The sequence below is a fragment of the Artemia sp. Qi Xiang Cuo genome, chromosome 18 (assembly GCF_049724085.1).
Source record: "Artemia sp. Qi Xiang Cuo chromosome 18, ASM4972408v1, whole genome shotgun sequence".
In the NCBI taxonomy this organism is placed as follows: domain Eukaryota; kingdom Metazoa; phylum Arthropoda; class Branchiopoda; order Anostraca; family Artemiidae; genus Artemia; species Artemia sp. Qi Xiang Cuo.
Window position 1 is genome coordinate 5,481,218 of NC_142811.1, and position 25,381 is coordinate 5,506,598.

At 35.2% G+C, this 25,381-nt stretch overlaps 1 long non-coding RNA gene across 1 annotated transcript in view; it reads left to right on the forward strand.

Annotated features, from left to right (window-relative positions):
- Positions 1-25,153, forward strand: part of LOC148941143 (uncharacterized) — a 211,225-nt gene extending 186,072 nt beyond the window's left edge. Inside the window, exon 3 of the long non-coding RNA XR_016143236.1 lies at positions 25,078-25,153. This is a non-coding gene — a long non-coding RNA (uncharacterized LOC148941143). The remainder of the gene's footprint in view (positions 1-25,077) is intronic.
- The last annotated feature ends 228 nt before the right edge of the window (positions 25,154-25,381 follow it).

A 25,381-nucleotide genomic window follows, 5' to 3' on the forward strand; every position in this document is an offset into this window, starting at 1 on the left:
CCTAAACGGTATATTTTTTTTTCTTTTTTCTTTTTTTCTTTTCCACAGATAGCTTGGCACTGGAACATCGTAGAGAGTTGTTCAATGGCTCATTTTAAAGGAAATTAATGGGTTAAAAATCTTTTGTAACTAATATAAAATATTTCTAAGAGAGAATAAATTTTTCCACTAAAAACTGCATTTTTGATGTCTTTTGATACTGCAGTCTTTTCAAGGATATTTGATTTTTGCACATAAATCATTATCGTATACCAGCGGTAAGATTTGAACCCACGCCTCCGAAGAGACTGGTGGCTAACACCAGCACCTTGGACCACTCGGCCACGCTCCCTCTCATAACTATATATGTGAATCCGGGTTGCAGCAGTAGTTAGCAGCCTAGTAAGAGATCCGGATTGCACTGGTAGCTAGCAACCTAGTAAGAGACGATCATGTCCAATGTTAAGAAATATACAAACCCATAATTCCTAAAAAAGGAGTTAGATCAAAACAAAATGTACACCATTAGAACCGCCTTGTCCGAAACCCCTGTATAAGAAACTTTCTGTCCCTTGGCTTGAACAGCACGGGAAATATATTGGCTTGAAAATCAAGAAAAATGGCAGTTACTGCAAAATTCTGCCTAAACGGGATATTTTTTTTCTTTTTTTCTTTTTTCTTTTTTTCTTTTCCACAGATAGCTTGGCACTGGAAAATCGTAGAGAGTTTTTCAATGGCTCATTTTAAAGGAAATTAACTGGGTTAAAAATCTTTTGTAACTAAAATAAATTATTTTTAAGAGAGAATAAATTTTTCCTCTAAAAACTGCATTTTTGATGTCTTTTTATACTGCAGTCTTTTCAAAGATATTTGATTTTTGTACATAAATCATAATCGTATACCAGCGGTAAGATTTGAACCCACACCTCCGAAGAGACTGTTGGCCAACACTAGCGTCTTGGACTACTCGGCCACGCTGCCTCTCATAACTATATATGTGAATCCGGGTTGTAGGCGTAGCTAGCAACCTAGTAAGAGACGATCAGTCCCATGGTAAGAATTATAAAAACCCAGAACTCCTAAGAAAATAGAATCAGATCAAAACAAAAGTTCATCATTAGAACCACCTTGTCTGAAACCCTACTTGATAAATAATGATTGTCGTCATAGTTTTATTAGAGCTATGACGTAAATAGAATATCCGGGTTGCATACAGTAAAGAACGATCCCTCGCCCATAGTAACTGATATACGGTGGTTCCAGGGGTAGCTAGAAGCCATCCAGATTGTAGTGGTATTCGGGTTGAAGCGGCAGCTGTAACCCGGAGTCTCTTTGCTTAACAACAAAGAAAATATGTCGGTTTGTTATTAAACAAGAATCTAACAAAAAAATAATAATTTTAAAATTTTCAGGTATTTTTCCAGTTTTTGCATAAGGGGTCGATAAAGTTATCATAAATGGTGTCAGTCAAGAAGATCTCGTGTAATTGTCATTAATAGAAGTTTTTTTTACACTATCCGGGTTGCAGCGGTAGCTAGCAACCTAGTAAGAGACGATCACGTCCAATGTTAAGAAATATAAATACCCATAACTCCTACAAAAGGAGTCAGATCAAAACAAAAGGTACACCATTAGAACCGCCTTGTCCTAAACCCCTGTATTACAGTAAAGAACATTTCATGTTAAAGATTGATCAATGATACCATAATCATAGTTTGTAGCCAGGTCGTCTCTTAATATTTTAATTAAGAAAATAAACATAGGCTTTTTCCTGTTTGTAATTTAACATCAAACATCCGGGTTGCAGCGGTAGCTAGTAACCTAGTAAGAGACGATCACGTCCAATGTTAAGAAATATAAAAACACATAACTCCTAAAAAAGGAGTCAGATCGAAACAAAATAACAATAAGGAACAAACTGTAACCCATAGAATAATAAAGAAGGAACTCTTGCCTATAGTAACATTTATAGGCAACTTAACTATACTTAATAATTAGACTTATTTAGCTCCCTGACTCGTCTCTTACTATTCCAAATAAGAAAAAGTCATAGGCTTTTTCCTGTTTGTAATGTTCTTTGAAAAAATGTTTTGCGTCAAACCGAGTGTCAGCGGTTTTATCCGGGTTGCAGCGGTAGCTAGCAACCTAGTAAGTTACGATCACGTCCAATGTTAAGAAATATAAAAACCCATAGTTCCTAACAAAGGAGTCAGATCAAAACAAAAAGTACACCATTAGAACCGCCTTGTCCGAAACTCCTGTATAGTAAACTTTCTGTCCCTTGGCTTGAACAGCAAGGGAAATATATTGGCTTGAAAATCAAGAGAAGTGGCAGCTGCTGCAAAATTCTGCCTAAACGGGATATTTTTTTTTTCTTTTGTTTCCAGAGATAGCTTGGCACTGGAACATCGTAGATAGTTGTTCAATGGCTCATTTTAAAGGAAATTAATTGGGTTAAAATCTATAGTAACTAAAATAAATTATTTCTAAAAGGGAATAAATTTTTCCACCAAATACTGCATTTTTGATGTCTTTTCACACTCTAGTCTTTCAAACATAATCGTATACCAGCGGTAAGATTTGAACCCACGCCTCTGAAGAGACTGGTGGCTAACACCAGTGCCTTGGACCACTCGGCCAGGCTGCCTCTCATAAATAAATATATATGTGAATTTGCGTTGCAGCAGTAGCCAGCAATCTAGTAAGATCCGGGTTGCAGCGGTAGCTAGCAACCTAGTAAGAGACGATCACCTCAAATGTTAAGAAATATAAAACCCCCCAACTCCTAAAAAAAGAGTCAGATCAAAACAAAAAGTACACCATTAGAACCGCCTTGTCCGAATCCTCTATAAAGGAAACTTACCGCCCTTTGGCTTGAATAACAAAGAAAATATATTGGCTTGAAAATCAAGAAAATTGACTTTTACCACGTTATTCTCCACAAACGGGATATTTTTTTCTTTCCGCTTTTTTTTTCTGCTCAGCTAGCTGGGCACTGGAAAATCATAGAGAGCTGTATAATAGCTCATTTTAAAGGAAATTGCAACATCTAGTCACTTTTGTATTTAAAAATAAAATACTTTTTAAAGTAGAATCAATTTTGTCAAAAAAATTGCATTTTTGATGTATTTTCATACTGCAGTCTTTTCAAAGATATTTGAATTTTGAAGCAATAAAACAGTCCATGTAATGAACTCTATAGTAATAATTATAATAAAGAACGACCTCTTGCCTATACTAAATTATATAGGCCACTTAACTATAGTATAGGTTAGTAAATTTTTCTAATAAAGAACGACCTCTTGCCTATAATAAATTTTAACGGCCACTTAACGATAGTATTTGCTAGTATTATAATAAAGAACGACCTCTTGCCTCTACTAAATTATATAGGCCACTTAACTATAGTATAGGTTAGTAAATTTACATTATTATAATAAAGAACGACCTCTTGCCTATACTAAATTTTATACGCCACTTAATTATAGTTAAGGTTTTCCGGGCTGTTACAATAAAGAACGACACCTTGCCCATGTTAACTAAAACATAAATAGGGATTATGTAATTTCCATCAGTATCATGGCTGTAGAGATGGCTGAAACAAAGTCTGGGTTGCAGAGGTACTTTTTTCCCTTGGCTTGAACAGCAAGGGATATATATTGGCTTGAAATTCAAGAAAAGTGGCAGCTAGTACAACATTCTGCCTAAAGGGGATATTGTTTTTCTTTTTTTTTATAACTATATATGTGAATCCAGCTTGCAGCAGTAGCTAGCAACATAATAATACAGACAACATAATAATACAGACAATTTCAAAGACCACAAAACTTTCCCTTGGCTTGAACAGCAAGGGATATATATTGGCTTGAAATTCAAGAAAAGTGGCAGCTAGTACAACATTCTGCCTAAAGGGGATATTGTTTTTCTTTTTTTTATAACTATATATGTGAATCCAGCTTGCAGCAGTAGCTAGCAACATAATAATACAGACAACATAATAATACAGACAATTTCAAAGACCACAAAACTCCAACTAGTATTTCAACTATTTTTCGCCGAGGCTTTTTTTCTTGCCTGGCTTCAACCGTGGAGTATGGGAACGGGAGATTCACATATATAGTTATGAGAGGCAGCGTGGCCGAGTGGTCCAAGGTGCTGGTGAAAAATTTAGAAAAGTGGCAGCTACTTCAACATTCTGCCATTCGGCATATTTTTTCTTTTTACAATAAAAGACGATCATTGGAATAAAAAACAATTGCATACATTGGAATTAGCTAGCTACTTGATTGCTTTAGACTCGTCTCTTACTATTTCAAAGAAGAAAAAGCCGTAGGCTTTTTCCTGTGTGTAATCAGTTTATTATCATAGACAGCGCTCTAGCACTGCCTGAGTAAAGAACGATGTGGGCACAATGAGTTTTTTTCTTCAGTCAGGCACTTCGTATCGAAGGAGTCGTCGTATCCGGTTTGCAGCGATTTTACAGTGAAGAACGAACCTTAGCTCATAGTAACAGAAATACGAATATCTAGGTTGCAGCGGTAGCTAGCAACCTATTAATTACATAATACGGGTTGTTTACAATAAGGAATGAATATATAATAAAGAACGACCTCTTGCCTACACTAAATTTTATACGCCATTTAATTATAGTATAGGTTAGTAATATCACAGATAGCTTGGCACTGGAAAATCGTAGAGAGTTGTTCAATGGCTCATTTTAAGGGAAATTAATGGGGTTAGAAATATTATATTAAAAGACGATCATTAGAAGAACAAACCATTGCATACATTGGACTTATTTAGCTCCCTTATTCTTTGAGAGTCGTCTCTTACTACTCCAAAGAAGAGAAAGCCGTAGGCTTTTTCCTGTTTGTAATCAGGGTTTACATAATCTGGGTTGTCAATCTGGTTTTCAGTACTTATATTAAAGAAATATAAAAACCCCTAATCCGGGTTGCAGCGATAGCTAGCAGCCTAGTAAGAGACGATCACGTCCAATGTTAAGAAATATAAAAACCCATAGTTCCTAAAAAAGGAGTCAGATCAAAACAATTATAATAAAGAACGACCTCTTGCCTATACTAAATTTTATACACCACTTTATTATAGTATAGGTTAGTAATTCCACAGATAGCTTGGCACTGGAACATCGTAGACAGTTTTTCAATGGCTCATTTTAAAGGAAATTAATGGGGTTAAAAACGTTTAGTAATTAAATTTTTTTTTTTAAATAGAATCAGTTTTTTTATGTTTACATTAAAAGACGATCATTGGAATAACAAACAATTGCATACATTGGAGTTAGTTAGCAACTTGATTGTTTGAGGTTCGTCTCTTACTTGCAACCTTACTTTTGACGCATCAGTTAAATCTTCATCAGACTTAAAAACTGTTTTGCTAGTTATAATAAAGATCGAACTCTTCCCTATACTAAATTGCATAGGCAACTTCACTATAGTTAAGATTACAGTATTTTAATAAAGAAAGACCTCTTTCCTATACTAAATTTTATAGGCCACTTAACTATAGTATAGGCTAGTACAGTTATTATATTTAAGGTCAATATATTAAAATTTTCCACTAAAAGACGGTCATTGGAATAAGAACCCAATACATACATTTGATTTAGTTAGCTACTTGATTGTTTGAGGCTAGTCTCTTACTATTTCAAAGAAGTAAAAGCCGTAGGCTTTTTCCTGTTTGTAATCAATTAGAAAGAGTTCTACCTTTAAAATGAGTTATGTAGTTACATTAAAGGACGATCATTTGAATAACAAACCATTGCATACATTAGACTTTGTTTACATTAAAGAACAAACTTCCAGCCCATTGTAGCTAAAATAAGATTATAATTAATGTTAAAGATTGATCAATGTTACATTACATTAAAAGACGATCACTGAAATAGCAAACCATTCCATACATTGGATTTAGCTACTTGATTGTTTTAGTTTCGTCTCTTACTATTTAAAGGAAGAAAAAGCCGTATGCTTTTTCCTGTTTGTATTTACAGTTAAAAAACAAACTCATGCCCAAAGAAACTAAACCCTGTGGTTCATTCATATTATATCCATTATTTTAGCTAGGATGTAAATAAACAAGTTTCTTTTTTAAATTTTAAATTTAAAGGATAGTGATTTTAATTCAACACATTAAAAGTTCTCCCCAACGGGGAATCGAACCCCATTCTCCCATGTAACAAGTGGGCAGTGCTTACCATTAGACTATCGAAGACTTATTAATTGAAAGTTACATATAAGATATGATAATAATTTTTATTATAATAAAGAACGAACTCTTGCCTATAATAACTTATATAGGCATATTAAACTAAAATCATCGACACAGGTAAAAACCTTAGACAAAAATCAAGGTGTTACTCCTGCAACCAAATTTCCATATAGGTATGTGTTGGAGGATCCCAGCCCGCCTCAACATACGAATAATACTATATAAGTCTAATATTTTTTCTTTTTTCTTTTGGAGGGGCGGGGGGACACAAGAAACGAAAAATATCTGTTGCGTTTTTACTAGTCGTCCGGGTTGCAGCGGTAGCTAGCAACCTAGTAAGAGACGATCACGTCCAATGTTAAGAAATATAAAAACCCATAGTTCCTAACAAAGGAGTCAGATCAAAACAAAAAGTACACCATTAGAACCGCCTTGTCCGAAAACCCTGTATAGTGAACTTTCTGTCCCTTGGCTTGAACAGCAAGGGAAATATATTGGCTTGAAAATCAAGAAAAGTGGTAGCTACAACAACATTCTGCCTAAACGGGATATTTTTTTTTCTTTCTTTTCCACAGATAGCTTGGCACTGGAACATCGTAGAGAGTTGTTCAATGGCTCATTTTAAAGGAAATGAATTGGGATAAAAATCTATAGTAACTAAAATAAATTATTTCTAGAAGAGAATAAATTTTTCCACCAAAAACTGCATTTTTGATGTCTTTTCACACTGCAGTCTTTCAAACATAATCGTATACCAACGGTAAGATTTTAACCCACGCCTCTGAAGAGATTGGTGGCTAACACCAGTGCCTTGGACCACTCGGCCAGGCTGCCTCTCATAAATAAATATATATGTGAATTTGGGTTGCAGCAGTAGCTAGCAACCTAGTAAGAGACGACCAGTCCAATGCTAAGAAATATAAAAACCCAAAACTCCTAAAAATAGTCAGATCAAAACAAAAGTACATCATTAGAACTACCTTGTCTGAAACCCTACTAGATAAATAATGAATGTCATCATAGTTTTATATTAGAGCTATGACGTGAATAGAAAAACACTAAATTATATTGTTGTTTCTGAAGACGTCATGAATCCGGGTTGCAGCGGTAGCTAGCATCCGGGTTGCAGCGGTAGCTAGCAAGCTAGTAAGAGACGATCACGTCCAATGTTAAGAAATATAAAAACCCATAGTTCCTAACAAAGGAGTCAGATCAAAACAAAAAGTACATCATTAGAACTACTTTGTCTGAAACCCTACTAGATAAATAATGAATGTCATCATAGTTTTATATTAGAGCTATGACGTGAATAGAAAAAGACGAAATTATATTGTTGGTTCTGAAGACGTCATGAATCCGGGTTGCAGCGGTAGCTAGCATCCGGGTTGCAGCGGTAGCTAGCAACCTAGTAAGAGACGATCACGTCCAATGTTAAGAAATATAAAAACCCATAGTTCCTAACAAAGGAGTCAGATCAAAACAAAAAGTACACCATTAGAACCGCCTTGTCCGTAACCCCTGTATAGTAAACTTTCTTTCCCTTGGCTTGAACAGCAAGGGAAATATATTGGCTTGAAAATCAAGAAAAGTGGCAGCTACTACAACATTCTGCCTAAACGGGATTTTTTTTTTCTTTTTTTCTTTCTTTTCCACAGATAGCTTAGCACTGGAACATCATAGAGAGTTGTTCAATGGCTCATTTTAAAGGAAATTAATTGGGTTAAAAATATATAGTAACTAAAATAAATTATTTCTAAAAGAGAATAAATTTTTCCACCAAAAACTGCATTTTTGATGTTTACAGTAAAGAACGATCTCTCGCCAATAGTAACTGTTATATGGTTGTTCCAGTTACAGTAAAGAACAAACTTCCTGCCCATAGTATCTAAAATAATATTATAATTTCATGTTAAAGATTGATCAATGATGCCATAATCGTAGGTTGTAGGCAGGTCGTCTCTTACTATTCCAAATAAGAAAAAGCCATAGGCTTTTTCCTGTTTGTAATACATCCGGGTTGCAGCGGTAGCTAGCAACCTAGTAAGAGACGATCACGTCCAATGTTAAGAAATATAAAAACCCATAACTCCTAAAAAAAGAGTAAGATCAAAGCAAAAAATACACCATTAGAACCCCCTTGTCCGAAACCCCTGTATAAGAAACTTTCTGTCCCTTGGCTTAAACAGCAAGGGAAATATATTGGCTTGAAATTCAAGAAAAGTGGCAGCTACTACAACATTCTGCCTAAACGGCATATTTTTTTTTCTTTTTATTTTCCACAGATATCCGGGTTGCAGCGGTCGCTAGCAACCTAGTAAGAGACGATCACGTCCAATGTTAAGAAATATAAAAACCCATAGTTCCTAAAAAAGGAGTAAGATCAAAACAAAAAGTACACCATTAGTACCTCATTTTTCGAAAGACCTTTATAGGAAACTTTCTGTCCCTTGGATTGAACAGCAATGGAAATATATTGGCTTGAAAATCAAGAAAAGTGGCAGCTACTACAACATTCTGCCTAAACGGGATATTTTTTTTTTTTCTTTTTTTCTTTCTTTTCCACAGATAGCTTGGCACTGGAATATCGTAGAGAGTTTTTCAATGGCTCATTTTAAAGTAAATTAATTGGGTTAAAAATCTATAGTAACTAAAATAAATTATTTCTAAAAGAGAATAAATTTTTTTTACCAAAAACTGCATTTTTGATGTTTACAGTAAAGAACGATCTCTCGCCAATAGTAACTGATATATCGTGGTTACAATTACAGTAAAGAACAAACTTCCTGCCCATAGTATCTAAAATAATATTATAATTTCATGTTAAAGATTGATCAATGATGCCATAATCGTAGGTTGTAGGCAGGTCGTTTCTTACTATTCCAATTAAGATTAGAATAAATGACGATCATTGGAATAACAAACAACTGCATACATTGGAATTAGCTAGCTACTTGATTGTTTGAGAATCGTCTCTCACTATTTCAAATAAGAAAAATCCGTAGGCTTTTTCCTGTGTGTAATCAGTTTATTATTATAGGCAGCGCTAGCAATGCCTGAGTAAATTACAGTAAAGAACGAACTTCAGCCCATAGTAACTAAAACAAGTTTATAATTTTAGACTCAAACTAGTAATTTGTTTGCTTTGGTATAAAATACTGTCATCAGGGAGATTCAAACCCATGCCTCCAATGTGACGGGTGGCTAACACCATTCCTGGTTGCAGCGGTAGCTAGCAACCTAGTAAGAGACGTTACATAAAAGACCGATAAGGCTCATCATAAATGGTGTTTATCAATTATTTTACAGTAAATCTGGGTTGCAGAGGTAACTAGAAACCTAGTAAGAGACGATCACGTCCAATGTTAAGAAATATAAAAACTCATAGCTCCTAAAAAAAGTCAGATCAAAACAAAACGTACACCATTAGAACCGCCTTGCCCGAAACCCCTGTATAGGAAACTTTCTATTATTTGGCTTGAACAGCAAGGGAAATATATTGGCTTGAAAATCAAGAAAAGTGGCGGCTACTACAACATTCTGCCTAAATGGCATATTTTTTTCTTTCTTTTTTCTTTCTTTTCCACAGATAGCTTGGCACTGGAACAACGTAGAGAGTTGTTCAATGGATCATTTTACATTAAAGGACGAACTACTGTTAGTATTACATAAAAGATCGACACAGTTCATTATAAATGGATTTTATATTAAAAAACGATCTTTAGGAGACCAAACAATTACATATATTAAACTTAGTTAGCTGCCTGGTTTTTTGAGGTTCGTCTCTTACTATTTCAAAGAAGAAAAAGACATAGGCTTTTTCCTGTTTGTAATCGGTACATAAGAGATCGATACAGTAAACGATCTCTCGCCCATAGTAACTGATATATGGTGGTTCCAGGGGTATCCGGGTTGCAGCGGTAGCTAGCATCCGGTTTACAGCGGTAGCTAGCAACCTAGTAATCACGTCCAATGTTAAGAAATATAATGTGTACAATGGTTTGTTATTCCAATGATCGTCTTTTAATGTAATACTATACAGTTCGTTACTACAAACTGTTTGATTATAACTTGTGGCTTATTTATGCTTCCATGTAGGTTGCTGCGTAAATTTCTTCTTTTCAAAATTAAATTAGTGACTGTGGCCTAGAATTCGTTCTTTACCATAATCAACTATATCAGTCCTTTATGAAAACCTTACTAACCTATACTATAGTTAAGTGGCCTATAAAATTTAGTATAGGCAAGAGGTATAAACTGTTCCGCAGTTGCCAATCCATACCTTGGAAGCTTTTCGTTAAACTGACAACATTTCTTTTGGATATTGCTATGAAGCTTTGCCAAAGCATTTCTAGCCGACTTTTCAACAGCATCCGCTCTTTCAAAGAGAATTTTAATCTGTAATTTTGAATACTTTTCGTGATCCCGATAAAACATGCGTAAAGTGTTTCTCAATTTACAAAGATCAGCCTGCATTTTTGCCATCTTCTTGTATTTCTGAATGTAATTTTTCCCTTTGTCCTTATGCGTTCTTCGGTACAACCTCGCAGAGAATTTAATTTTTTCATTATATATTTTGCCACCCCAGTATTTACCCATTGTTCTTATGTTTGTTTAATGTATATGTTTCCTTATATAGTTTATTCTATAAAATAATAAGGGAGAAGAAACAGTTAATTGCTCCAAGATCGTATGGGATAATTTTCACACTTTTTTTTTTATCTTAGACACCATATACTGAATGGTAAATTTGTATTAGTAGTTACTACGGTCCTGTGGAGATTAACTTGTCATTCTGCTAAAAAGGATTTAAGTTCAAAACACTGTGTGGTAACGATCGATCTGAAATGATATATGTCTAATTACCTCTTCCAGATTTGCCTCGTTGTTACTCGACACACCAAGATGTCGACCCTAGTGTGGAGAAAATACTCTTTAAAAATAACATAAATATCTTTTTAAATTGCATCTGATTCGTCAACTAGTTTTTAATCGAATAAAATTGCTTAATGAGCCACTTTAAGCTAAAGAAAAACCAAACTAATTTAAAAATTTTCAGGTATATTTTGGTTTGAAGTAAAAAATTAAAATTATTGCTCGGACATCATAAATATTTGTGCGGTTTGTAGTTAAATAATTTTTTTATTTAAAGTTTTTAGGAATTATTCCAGTTTCTATTGACGAATCAGATTTTTTAATACCCTCCCCCCTCAAATTACTGCGTTTTATATTCATATTTCTACATGCTTTTTATAATGGAATTACGTCACATAAGACGTAAAAAGTGAATGCAATATTTATACACGTTTATCTTTCGATAAGATAATTTTATTTTATTTTACTTCTGAGTTTAGGATCGCTAAAGTTATTTTGTAAACTGCAAAAATATTTTTGGTGTCTTTGCAGTAATATCAATTTTTAAATTAAAACTAGAAAAATACCTGAAAATTTTGGATAGTCCTTTACTAGGTCGCATCTACCCCTGCAAACATGGTGGTCGTAACATCTGGTTATGACGTCACACCCGGGTTGCAGCGGTAGCTAGTAACCTAGTAAGAGACGCTTACGTCCAATGTTAAGAAATATTAAAACCCATAACTCCTAAAAAAAGAATCAGATCAAAACAAAAAGTACATCACTAGAACCGCCTTGTCCGAAACCCCTATATAGAAAGCTTTCTGTCTCTTGGCTTGAACAGCAAGGGAAATATATTGGCTTGAAAAGTATGAAAAGTGGCAGCTACTGCAGCATTCTGCCTAAACAACATCTTTTTTCTTTTCTTTTTTTTCTTCCACAGATATTTTCTTCCACAGATAGCTTGGCACTGGAACATCGTGGAAAGGCGGTAGCCAGGTTAAAGCGGTAGCTATAAACCTAGTCTATATAGGCTATTATATTTCTTAACATTTGACGTGATCGTCTCTTACTAGGTTGCTAGCTACCGCTGCAACCGGGATTGCTTTTATGTATCTATTAGTATCAAAATATCGTTCCTTAGAGTTTCGGTTACTATTGAAAAAAGTAGCTATTATTACTATAGAGTTCATTACCATGAACTGTTTGATTGCTTCAAAATTCAAATATCTTTGAAAAGACTGCAGTATGAAAATACATAAAAAAATGCAATTTTTTTGACAAAGTTGATTCTACTTTATAAAGTATTTTATTTTTAATTACAAAAAAGACTAGAGGTTGCAATTTCCTTTAAAATGAGCTATTATATAGCTCTCTATGATTTTCCAGTGCCCAGCTAGTTGAGGAGAAAAAAAAGTGGAAAGAAAAAAATATCCCGTTTGTGGAGAATAACGTGGTTAAAGTCAATTTTCTTGATTTTCAAGCCAATATATTTTCTTTGTTATTCAAGCCAAAGAGCGGTAAGTTTCCTTTATAGGGGTTTTGGACAAGGCGGTTCTAATGGTGTAATTTTTGTTTTGATCTGACTCTTTTTTTAGGAGTTAGGGGTTTTTATATTTCTTAACATTGGACGTGATCGTCTCTTACTAGGTTGCTAGCTACCGCTGCAATCCGGATCCTCCATTTCAAAGGGTCTCTTGCAGTAGCTATGACGAACAAAGGGATGGTGCGGATGAGGACAAGCCCTGGTCGGCCTTCAACAATCGGCTTTTTCAAGAAAAGGACTGTCATTGCTGTCCCAAACAAGATCCGACTTGATGGTCTGAGTGGCCATTGGCCTGGCAAGTCCAACAAAAATAACGCTTCTCGATGCCAGGACAAGAACTGCACGAGTAAAACGAGATTCCTATGCAAAAAATGCAAAGTTGCATTGTGCCCTGAATGTTTCGAGAACTTTCACAGTGTCCGATAAGCCTTTCGAAAGAGTGTTTTCTAGGCGGCGTCCCCCTTTGTGGACAGTAGCATATTTTACCTTTTTATCCTTTTTTGTCAGTTTCTGAATGCATATCTGAAATCTACGTATTTTTCTACATAGGAAAGAACCTTGTCCTGTCAGTTTATCTAAAAAATTGGAAATTCACCCTCGAGAGGGTTAATGTAATTATAAACAGGAAAAAACCTATGGCTTTTTCATTATTGGAATAAGTAAGAGACGACCTGGCTACAATCTACGATTATGACATCATTAATCAATCTTTAACATGACTTAATGAAAAACGTACCATCATTTTCACTGTATCAGAAAACCTTACTGTAGAGGTTTCAAACTCCTGTCTGCAAAAATGTGGAATTTGGTATTTTTTCGCAAAATTCCTTAGACAAATCAAATATCTTTAACAAGACTGTAATATAAAAAGACAAGTGATAAAAGTGATAAAAATGCAGTGTTTTTGAAAGTGATTCTATGTTTTTACTATTATTAGAAAAAGCACTAGAACTTTTAATTTATGTTCAAATAAGCCGTCTCGTACAAATCTAGGACCTCTGGGTCGATCTGATCACCCTTGGTAAAACGAAAAAAAGGCAAATAAACACGCATCCATGATCTTTCTTCTGGCAAAAAATATAAAATTCTACATTTGTGCAGATAGGAGCTTGAAACCTCTACAGGAAGGTTCTCTGATTTTGTGCTTTTCATTAAAATTCTATTACTCTTAGGGGGTGTTTTGCTCTTTTTGTTTGAAAATAGTGTCAATTATCCGTGATATAAAAAGACAAGTTCCAACACGTATGCCCATTATTTACTACCTGCCATTTCAACTCGAGAAGCACTAGCTTCTCGGCCGATTTGGGAATGATGTTATAGGTAAATGAATTATTTACTCATGGACTATCTACTCCCCCTCCCTTCCTGTGCATACGTGCCGGTGCCGGTAAAATAAATTTTAAATCATAATTTGCATTGTGAATAAAAACTGGGATAAAAAACTGTTGGCTAATGTTTATGTTACACGATTGATGCGCTACCCCTCTAAAATTACTATCCCCCGAGGATATTTCCTGCCACAAGTGATCATGGTCTCTGACCTTCCCCTTCCCCCCTCTTTTCCCTTTAGTCCCCTTAGACCCCTCTTCAAACTCCCCCTTACAAACCCAACATATTTTTTTGATTTTTAATCGCGAGACGATCCTCTGCAGACAGCACCATAGGGTAATGCGTATTTCTCAAACAAGAAATAGCGCCATTAGCTGTGCCAATTAATGTAGTCAGTGCCTTAATCATGCACTCTCCCTCATCCAGTGTTTCTACTATTTCTAACAACTTCATGGTGTTAGAATTGTCTCTTCGTGCGTGGGCGTAGAACACTGCAATAGCTTGATGTTCTTTGATTCGGTTTGGAAATCGAGGATCATTCACTTCCACCAGCTTCGCTTCACAGTCCAACGAGATTTTATTGCTCTGCAAGAGGGTGTTTTGGAAATTTTTGAAACTTAAAATGGCCCTATCCCCTGAAACCGTTTCCACTGAATGGTAGCCATGCCATCTACAGTGCTTCATATGATCCTGTAGTTTTATATCGCTACGAAATCGTGACAGGCATGTCGAACAGTAGAAACATACCCCCCTTTTCTTACCCTCCCCTAGAACTCTACTAATGTCTGTAATTGGGTTAAAATAGCCAATTGAATTGGCTAGGTCACTATATGGTGGTGTGTACAGCAGCCAAACCCAGTGTTTGACCAATTCAATCGACGAACCCCTTACTTGAAACACCACTCCCTTCCTTTTTAAATGATCCCCATCTTCAAATTCAGTTTCATACTGAACCACAGTAACGCCGATATTTAAATGTGCATTAGCCCTTTCAAAAATATTAATGGACCTAAGCGTTACTGTGTATTTTCCCTCTAAACAAGTGAAATCTACAATGGGGAAATTGGACCCCTCCTTCCCATGTACAGCACAGTGATCTAAATTCGTCTTGGTAGCGTCATCTTCTAGAGGCTGAAATGCTGATATGAGGAAGGCGTACTTGAAACCTTTTTGATCTGTTTCAAAACAGATCCGCTGTACGTCTTGACAACCTACTAGATCAGGATTATATTTTAAAACTATCGACCTTTCCCCACCTGCCCCCCGCCCCTCTTAAAATAAAATCTTTCTTAAATTTACAGATATTAACACTTAAATTTTCAACATAAAGAACTATCGGCGGGTTCCAATTATCGTTATAATTCTCGAGATGGGCAATAATATGACCGAGACGATCAGAAAAGGCAGACTCAAAAGTCTCAAAATTTAGATAGATAACACGCATCTCAGTGTATGCAAAATTATGGTAGACGTCACTTTTTCTCTCATTAAAATGAAACACTTTAAAACAATAGAAACCTTAATTGAATCCCTCCCCCTCCCCACAATTGAATTTGATTCTCCAGCAGTGCACGAATTCTATCTACATATTCATGCACAATTTCTACGGGGTCAAACACAAAATTACCACACAAAAGCGAATTAAATGGATCTCCAAAGGTTGCAGTGTAGACAACTATTGTATTTAAAATTGAGTTTGACAGTTGAAAGTAGGGAAATGTCGTAAACTGAATATTACTCCCTCCTCCCCCTCCCCCTCTTGTGTATTATCAACATCCCCTCCCCCACCCCACATCCTGTTGTATATTATTATCAACACCCCCTCCCCCACCCCCACCTCCTCCTCTTGTATATTATCACCACCACCTCCCCCACATTGTTCAATAATAGGGCTATGGGAAGGCACTTCATTCGATTGAAGTGTATGTTATTAGGGGCTAGAGGAGGGTTCTCTGTTAATTCCCAGGTAAAATCTTCTAAAATTTGTATTGTGTTTGGACTCAAGTCTCCCCAATCCTGCCCAACTGTGCTATTATCAACATTTAAAACAAATCACTTAAAAAGTCATCAATGTTATCAGGAATAAATTCAAGTGAATTAACGCTGACCTGCTGAGATATTTCATTGTTGTTGTTGTTGTTGTAAAGCCCCATAGGCGCGTCCTCTCCTTCTCCAACTGACGAGCAGGGGGGAGATGGTGAGTATGGAACTAGAATGACCTATAAATGAAAAATAGCTTGTTTTCATAGTGTCTAATTCACCCCTACTGTTTTTTAAAAATTGGATTATTATTTACATGTGCTTAGTAGCATTTGGTTTACTCCATATATCCTGAAAGTTCCAGCTAAATACAATCTAAAACATTACATAGTAGGTATTGATTTTGTTCAAACAAATACCCCCCCCCCAAAAAAAAACATTTCATATTTTCAAGATATTCTGGAAAATGCGATTAAATGGGAACCGTTAACTCTTATTGAATGTCTCCCAAAATCTTGGCAAGTTGTAATTGAAAGTTGTCAACAATATTACGCGAATTAGAATCCATATGTGTAAGACACAAATGGTATAATCTTTGTCCTTCAAATTGAGTGGGTAGAACACAAGTTTATCGGAAAACTATATTTTAAAATCTCTAACACAATTTTACAGTGTTGAAAAAAAAAGCGAAAAGAAAAGGCCTAGAAAGATGTAATAAATAGGTAGAAACAAGAGGCATAACTACTCAAATTTGCAAACCCCGGCTGTAGTTGGGTACCGAACGGAACTGGCATAGCATGCTGGAGAGCAGCCTACTGACCTAGCATAGGTGGGGCAGCTTTTAAAGGCCCATGGAGAGCGGATGGGCAAGCGATGTCACAATCCTGCGCAGAATTGGCTGCGGCTTGGACAGGCAACACTTGTTTGGGGGGCTTCGGCCAGCGATCATATTGCGTAACTGTCACCTTCGCAGGGTTTGCATCATCCTCCCTTGCTCTCTTCGATGGAAGGGCTGTATATTCATCATAATTGGCCTCAAAGAAGAAAAAGTTAGTATCGAAATAATTTTTCCCTTTTTTACAGAAGGAAAATTAGTAACTATATTTTTGTCTAGAAAGCATCTATCACTAAGAAGTTCCCACTCCCCCCCCCCCTTTTCAACAAAGCAAAAAGTAAAATTTACGAGCAATATACTATGCTTGGAAATCATAATTTTTATTGTACAACTTGTGAGAAAAATAAAAGTTGTACAACCATTAGTTTGTAGTCTTAGGATAGAAATCAATGTTTCTATTTTTACCTTTCAGAAAAAATTTCAAATGTTCTCGTCTATAGGCTTTAAAATAGAAAAAAGATTGTTAAACCAGTAGCTTATAAGCCTAAATTTACGATCTTAGATGTAAATGATATTCAATTTACACATAATAAAGCTATCTTTTTGTTTGAAATCCCCGACCCTCTGACTGCCTAACGCGAAGAAACAGTTTTTTTTCTTTTACAATGATGGCGATAGAATTGAGGCATGCCCCCCCCCCTTTTTACATAATGTCCTTAAAATATTTGTTAGCAATCATTTTGTTTAGAAAGCATTTCATTCTTCCATACAGGTTGTGTTGGCCTTGCTTAATTAATACAATTTCTTTCTGCGTGCAAATGTTTTGATTTGACGGGAAAAACAATCCTTTTGGCTAGACCGCTATCATAAACATGCAGGAAGTGCAATTGTAGGGTGTCAGCTTATTATAACCTTGCGGAAATGTATTGTCAAGTTAGTGACGGCTTAAATGGAAACGGTATATTAATAGCTAAGGGTTGTCACTTTAGATAGAAATATGGAAACCAAGAATTTTATCGAAAAAGAGAATTATTTCTATTGCAAGAATTAAAGTCGTAAACAGTGGGGGAGGGGGGGTTACATGATTAAAAAGAGCATATCTTATAGTCTTCTAACGACTATAAAGATAGCATGGTGGAGTTTGTATTAGAGTGGGAGGGGGGATTTACCTGAATATACTGGAGGGTGACCAAAGAAAATAATTTTATTTTGAAAATAAAGAATGAAAGTGTACTCACATTGTAAATCGATGTCGCCAATGCTTTTAGCTCCTCAAAAATTTCTGGTGCTCTATCCATTCTGCATTTAAACTTACTGATAGTTTAATGACAGTGCTGAATCGTTATATGTGAAATACCAAGAGCAAATTGTTGGTTATATAGGGAAACAATTTGTACCCCACTCTCTTTTTGACTTATAAGGAGATGTACCTGACTCTTTAGACAGCTGAAAAAGATGCATAAACCTCATGTTTCCCACTCTCATATCATAAAATTCTCCCTACCGTTAAAGCGTATTCGCAAACTTTGCCCCAAAGACAAAACTCTTGGAAACAACAAATAAATCGACCATGAAAGTACATCAAAGTGAGAAATGTCCCTCTTTTTCATTCTCAGTGACAAAAACCATAAAAACATGCATAAATTGCTGTTGACATCCAAGAAAAACAACAAATAAATTGACCAACACTCATAACCATCCATGAAACATCATTCAAAGTGAGAAAAATCCTGTTTTTTCATTCTCAGTGACAAAAACCATAAAAACATCCATAAATTATGTAATCGTCGGAAATATTATGTAATCAATTGACAAAAACCATGAAAACATGCATAAATTGCTGTTGACATCCAAGAAAAACAACAAAAAAATTGACCAACACTCATAACCATCCATGAAACATCCATCAAAGTGAGAAGAATCCTGTTTTTTCATTCTCAGTGACAAAAACCATAAAAACATGCATAAATTGTTGTTGACATCCAAGGAAAACAACAAATAAATTGACCAATACTCATAACCGTCCAAGAAACTTCGATAAAAGTGAGAAAAATCCTGTACCATAGAGACACCATAACACCATAGACACCAATCCTGTATCCTGTACCTAACACCATAGAGAGTTGTTTAATGGCTCATTTTTAATTAAAGTAAAGAACGAATAGTAAAGCTTATAATAAGCTTATTAAACTTATAAAGCTTATTAAGAGATTGGTTACGTAAAAGATCTATAATTTCTTTGCTTCCGTTTTGACCTATATAGGATATCAATTCCATAGTTTTATACATCCTAGAAAGGAAAATCTTAGTCTTAAGGCCCTTGCAATATTCATGAGCTGTTTTTTTAACTTTATGATTGATAACCTTCATAATATCCCGCCTTGCTAATCTATCAAATGTTAATTTAGCTATCTCTGGCAGGTCGGCATAAAATTCATTGTAAAATTTTGTAATGCGGAATACATTGTGGATTGTGTCATTACTTATCAAAATTTTATCGCTGGATGTTAGATTACGAATTATAATTTCGACCTTACTACGAAAAATAGAATTGACTTTTTTAAATATCATTTGAAAACAATGTGCACTAGTTTTTAATTGCGTAATTAGCCACTTTAAGCTAAAGAAAAAGCAAAATATTTTAAAATTTTCAGGTATATTTTTGGTTCGAATTAAGAAATTAAAATTATTGCTCAGACATCATAAATATTTGTGCCTATTTAAGGTTTTTAGGAATTATTCTAGTTCCAATTGACGAATCAGATTTTTTAATACCCCCCCCCCAAATTACTGCATTTTATATATATGTCTACGTGCTTTTTATAATGGAATTACGTCACATAAGACGTTAATAGACCGCTTATGACCAAGACCAATGATTGCAAATTTTTTGCTAGGAAGTTAGCCTTTGGGTTCTATTATGAGAAGAAGGGTACTTAACCCCCTAAAAAAGTGTTTCACATCAATGCGTTCAAAATTTCTCTGACATTTGCTTCAAACTCAATGAATGAATATTTAAATAATTAGGAATTTTACCTCAGATTTCCCTTCATTAGGAAGAACATGTAAAAAAGAATAAATATAATATAAATTGGCAGTATTATCATCGTCATCATCAGTTTATTAGAAACTCATAAGAAAACTGGGCAGGGCCCAGAAAATGCAGGTTTTGTTTTTTAAGTACAGCTTACGGATGTATTCTGCAGGGGTTTCTGTGGTCACAGGTTCACTTTTCGAGAAGTTTTGTTCCATAAAAATGTCCGATTTGTTACAAATTTCCGCAATCTGTAACAAACCTGCGATCGAGGGGACTTCTTCTGGCTCAAAACTAAGGAATGGCTCAAAAGCTCAAATTCTGGCTCAAAGGCAGAGCAACCTAATTGCCATTGCAAGTCTGAAACAGTTTAATCATTTCCAAAACTTTGTCACTCATAGCAACCTTCGTAGACATTCGAACAAGACAGTTCCCTTCTACTCACAGGATCCCCTCTTTTGTCTTTTTTTGGAAAAACTGGGCTCCTCTCTTCGCGAATTCATCACGACCTTTCGCAATTTTAACTGCACGTGAGAAAAGCTTTAATACGGCATTCCAAATGCGTTTACCAGCCATCACAAGCACTCAGAAATTTAACCAACACAGCAAATCCAAAATCATTGTCTGTATTTTGCAGCGGTAGTTTATTATCGATAGGTAATATTTCAAGGTCACTTGCGTGTTTGATAAACATATTTTGAATGTTATATGCTGAGTGAAGGCCGGTAAATAAATCAAGAAAATCGTTGGATCCAGCTCACCTATTCCCTGCGATTTAAGGGAGATCCTGGCAGATATAAGGGCATTACTTTTTAGATGGAGTAAGCTCCCCTCTTACGTCGGATATGATAGTTTACTTCAAATTATTATACTTTATTTTGAAAAGCCAACACACTGAAAAAGCTCCTTCTCTAAAAGCACTGTTCTGCAAAGTCAAATTTTGATTTGAATACTCGGGCTTGGGGGGGTGGTAGCCCCCCCCCCACTTCTTACCGTTAGGATAGCGCTAGATATTGTTTTAAGAATGAACAGAAATTAAATAGAAAGTACAACTATTTTTCTTAATGGAATTAGAGAGTGATATTAACACCCAAAACCAATTGAAAATACTGTATTCTGTTAATTACGTGGGCTGCTCCCTCCTTAACTCCCGTTCTTCAAGCTAAAGTTTGAAGTTTTGTTTCCAATGCTTTAAGAATGACTGCTCAAACACAAGTAAATTGGAATGGGATAAAAAGTATTTTCCCAATGCCACAAGAATTGAAGTTCTTATTAATGGGCATTATTCTTCAAACGATAAGTCTTCAGTTCAAATTTTATAAAAGACAATCAGTAAGTATACACCACAGTAGACAGAATATAGCAGTATGATCATTTTCTATCTCTCCCATTATAAAAACCCGGACAGGGGTGCGAGTGGAAAGAAACAGGCTAAACAAGCTAAGGCAGAAAGAAGTGGGAGGAGCTTTTTGTTCACGATGACCAGAAATGATCTGCGATAAGCTTACTGGTATATTCAGAAACAGGCTAAACAAGCTAAGGCAGAAAGAAGTGGGAGGAGCTTTTTGTTCACGATGACCAGAAATGATCTGCGATAAGCTTACTGTCTATAAACTGTAATATACACATAGTAAATACACATTTCTTATAAAAATGTTTTGCCACGAGGTTATATCAATATCTCGACCAACATTCTATACTGTGTCCTACACAATTTAGATTCTGTAGTGGCTATACTACAGAGCCAGTTGTAATTCACTTTAAAAGTATTGTATATTCAGCTCATAATCTTGAGCAAAAGTTTGGGCTATTTTCTTCGCTATTATTAAGACTTTGACAATATAAGCCATAGAGTTTTGCATAGTGCTTAACCTAACACCTGCTTAACCTGACTGCTAACAGACAAATTGAGATAAACTTAGATCAGCACCCCATCACTGATTATTTTGATCTTCTAATCTATTTTTTAAACTATTCAAGAAAAAAATCAGCTTTTCGAATGAAAGTAAAGAGTGATATTAAAACCAAAACGAAGATAAAATGTTCTGTATATTAGGAAGGCAGCCTAATACTCCTGGCCTTTAAAATAGAAGTTTATAGTACTCTCCTGAAAACACTGGCCAATGCAAATAACGCAGTTATTGAGTAATTGCATGTTGTTGCTGAGAAATCCTTTACTAAAAAAAGAAAGAAAAGGATTTTAAAAAGGATTAAAAAGGAATTACAAAAGGATTTGTATATATGGAAAATACTCCAATTCATATTGGAACATTTCAGAATGCCATTATATAAATTGCCAATTCTATCATCCAATTAACATTAAAAAAAACAACTTAGGATGAGTAATAGAGAAATAAAGTGAAAAAAGTAAAGAAATGATTAAACTGTTTCAGACTTGCGATGACAATTAGGTTGCTCTGCCTTTGAGCCAGAATTTGAGTCTTTGAGCCAATCCTTATTTGTGAGCCAGAAGAAGTCCCCTCGATCCTAGATGAAAGTACTGAGATTGTTACACGCAAGATTGCAGAAATTTGTAACGAATCGGACATTTTTATGGAACAAAACTTCTCGAAAAGTGAACCTGTGACCGCAGAAACCCCTGCAGAATACATCCGTAAGCTGTACTTAAAAAAAAAAAAATCAGCATTTTCTGGGCCCTGCCCAGTTTTTTTGTGAGTTTCCAATGAACTGATGATGACGATGATAATACTGCCAATTTATATTATATTTATACTTTTTTATATGTTCTTCCTAATGAAGGGAAATCTGAGGTAAAATTCCTAATTATTTAAATATTCATTCCATGAGTTTAAAGCATATGTTAGAGAAATTTTGAACGCATTGATGTGAAACACTTTCTTAGGGGGTTAAGTACCCTTCTTCTCATAATAGAACCCAAAGGCCAACTCCCTAGCAAAAAATTTACAATCATTGGTCTTGGTCATAAGCGGTCTATTAAAGTGGTTTATTCTTATGCCATTGATGTGTCCTTTCAAGGATATATAAATTTTTCAAAAGTTCTCACAATTTTTGATCAATAATATTTCGATTGTTTTCGTGCCAAAATTCTAGAATTTGACATTTTTGTGTGGCTTGATGTCTTTTTATTTAAAAAGAGCATTAAATCTTTGAATTTTCGTTCGAATGAGCCCTCTTTTAATAATTTGGGTCTTGTTGACGAACTACCCCATGTTACCTACAAATATCTGCCAGGCCACAGTTCCACTCGTTTGATGTAGTTTTTTCTCTGTTTTTTTATTTTCCTTGTTTGAAGTGCTTCTGTTCTATTTTGCTCTGACTTTTTTTTGGTAGCGGATTATAACTAAATTATTATTTCTACTGACTAAAGTTATTCTTTAAAACCTTATTAGTGCGAACCGTTTGGTCCAAAGCTCTCTTGAATGTGAAGGAGGCTGCTATTAACTCCTTCAACCCCTATTTTTCACATTTAAGCTTACATTTACACAGACATGATTCAAAAATGGCAAATCGTCCATGAAAAAGGAGAGATTCTTAGGAGGAGGAACTTCTAAGAACCCCAAATAGTTCTTAAGAGGGGGTTATCAATTGTCAAAATTAATTATGGGGTCATTGCTTCCACGGTCTCCTATGAGACTTCTTCGAATAAATCGTTTTTTACAAGAGCAACACGCATGGACGCCGGCAGGGGGGTAAGGAGGCAATACCTTCCATCCTTCCCTTTCCGGGTAACAAGGAATCATTAAAACTGTATATACATAAAATGGGAATTATTCTCATGTAAAGTTTGTAGTTTGGTCAAAAACTAAGCTCCGGGTATAATTTACTGCCCTCCCCTCCCAAGTAAAATTCCAGGGGGTGCTAATGATGTATTTTTTCAACACTCAATATTTTGCGTCACTCAGTATATTAATTCATTTTTTATGTTGCACAGGAAAAAAAATTCCGAAACAAGAAGAAAGATATTCCCCAGCAGTGCTTATCTTACAGGGTTAGTCCAAAATTATTCCTGGTAACAAAAAGATATTACAGATTATTTTCGACCCTTCCTCCCAACCTCTATCTATATTTATATGATGGGTCACGGTGCGCTTGAAATTATAAATTCGCTTGTGAGGCTGTAGAAACACCCACCCTACCCCACCTAAACAAGTGTTCACCAGCCGTTATCCATCATAACTGATGAGCAATTATACGCCACTGTACGTAATTTTATCAAACCTCAACTGAATTAACTTAACTAAATTAACGTCGAAAATATGTCTCACAATTTATCGTTTAATTCGTGTGGAATACATGCATCCTCAGGAACAAACGGAAGGCATTACTTTATCTGAACCAGGGAAGCTCAATACATTATTCTTTGTAATTTTACGATGATTGTCTATCTCAAAACTTTCACTCAATCTTAATCCGGCCCTCTTTGGTCCGAGATCATTGTTTAACACCACAAAAAGGCAAGAAACGCCACTTTTTTGTGGCATAATCTTTTGAATGAGTTTCCTCCTAAAATTCTAGTATGAATGGTTTGATCTTAAAACCTGTGGGAAAAAAAAATCTCGGTAAAAAAAACAACAACAAAGTTTGCAATTTTGTGTGTAAGTGATTGAAACCTCTGCAATAGAGTTCTTATGCTTAAGAACACTAAGTGGCATCCTTAATTTGGTGCTTATATAGTGTTTATCCCCCTTTTTCTAAAATAATACAAATTTTCTCAGGCTTGTATCATCTGGTTGGTAGCATTAAAGTTAATGAATTTTATAGATCTGAAGTCACCATAAGAATCTTATTATATTGATGTTTGTATTGCTACCAAAATCTTTCAAATTTTTGGCTACTAGATGCACGAGCTGCTCCTTATTTGGACTTTTTTTTTTACCACGAACTGCTAGACAAAGAAAATAACTTCTACTTGAATATGGCCTTGATCACGATTCTAAATATGTAAAACCAACCGCTGGTATCCAGAATATTTTTTTACTTAAAAATCGGAAAGCAGTTTTTGCCGTTTGATAAATGTCACTTATTTGCCGTTTGTTAAATGTCAGGTTTTATTTTCAGCAGATGACAGCAGAAAATGTCATCTTTGCCGTCTGTTAAATGTCAGTTAATTGCCGTCCGTTAAATGTCAGGTCTTATTTTCAGCAGATGATAGCAGAAATTGTCACCTTTGCCGTTAGTTAAATGTTATTTATTTGCCTTCTGTTAAATGGTATTCCTTATTTTGAGCAGATGACAGCAGAAAATGTCATCTTTGCCGTCTGTTAAATGTCAGTTAATTGCCGTCCGTTAAATGTCAGGTCTTATTTTCAGCAGATGACAGCAGGAAATAAGCCTCCGAGGGAAATTTTGACTTGAGATTCAGATCGAGTATATTCAGTGCTATCAAATGGGATGATTCTCCTCAAGTAAGTCCTTTGGAATTAGGAGTTTCCAGCTGACTAATTTTATTGCAAAGAGATGGCGTTGCGATAAAAAGATATTCAGCAACTAAGACTTCCTCTAACTTTAAAGTCAAATTATGTATTTCTACATAAGATCTGAGACCACATTGGCTATACATGACGTTTGACAAAAAATGTTAATGATAATTATAATTACGAAAGCAAACGGGGGT